Source organism: Opisthorchis viverrini (genome assembly GCF_000715545.1).
Source record: "Opisthorchis viverrini unplaced genomic scaffold opera_v5_125, whole genome shotgun sequence".
NCBI classification, from domain to species: domain Eukaryota; kingdom Metazoa; phylum Platyhelminthes; class Trematoda; order Opisthorchiida; family Opisthorchiidae; genus Opisthorchis; species Opisthorchis viverrini.
Window position 1 is genome coordinate 1,048,441 of NW_008751786.1, and position 872 is coordinate 1,049,312.

At 42.2% G+C, this 872-nt stretch overlaps 1 protein-coding gene across 1 annotated transcript in view; it reads left to right on the forward strand.

The window, feature by feature from the left end:
• T265_06343 (hypothetical protein) overlaps positions 1-872 on the forward strand; it is a gene marked incomplete at both ends in the record, with an annotated part of 118,735 nt that overhangs the window by 39,164 nt on the left and 78,699 nt on the right. The gene's annotated exons all lie outside the window — the stretch shown is intronic.

Below are 872 nucleotides of genomic sequence, written 5' to 3' on the forward strand. Positions count from 1 at the left end.
TTTGAAATATTTAAGCTCATCCTAACATTGAGAAGCGATCGGATCAATAAATCCCTGTTAAAGCAAGGAATATCAACACTGTACCGGCAATCACTATCGGTCTTAGGGTACAGTAGTGCAGGAAGTGCGACGGCAGACTGAAAACACGAAATAGAACACAATTACTTATGAGTAATACGCAGGAGGAAATTTGTGATATTTCGTCACAGCATTGAAAAGTTCCAACCTATTTATCACATTGGTGACAATCTGAACGGTAACAGATACCGAGATAACCAGGTCCTGAGGCTTTTTTTTGAATTCTACCTAGCGATCTTCACAATGACACCGTTGTGCGTCGATCTTCATTATAAAAACTCAACGATGGGTCCCAAGACGGATGAAACCGGTCGTGGGCCATCGAAGAGTTGTCAGGAACCTGTTGAACAGCTTTCTTCAAAAAATTCAAATCCTTCTGAACGATTTTTGTACCTTCTAACTATAATAAAGAAAATAGTCAACTAGTTCAAAGTTAAGTTTTGCCGTAGCTTCACCGCGACTGCTCAATCACTGCTAAATATTTCATTTTTCCGAAAAGAAGGTTAGCCATCGGCAATGTGTGTTTGATGCTCATATTTTTAGAACAAGTCGAACCAACAAACGCTTTAGCGCGTATGTTATCAGTCCTTATCACTTTTAGTATCCTAGTATTTCTTGATCATATTGAATGAGATCACCTCGTGCGTCCATTCATGTAAGCTAAAGTTTGCTTGTGCAGTGGGAAGTGGTTGGGGAGGGACATCGGTGGACGCTGAACTGCGCGGGCAAATGATACTTCCCGGTTGCCCAGGCCGAGGAAGGGGGTTTGGTTGAGGTACCCCACCTTGAGCCTT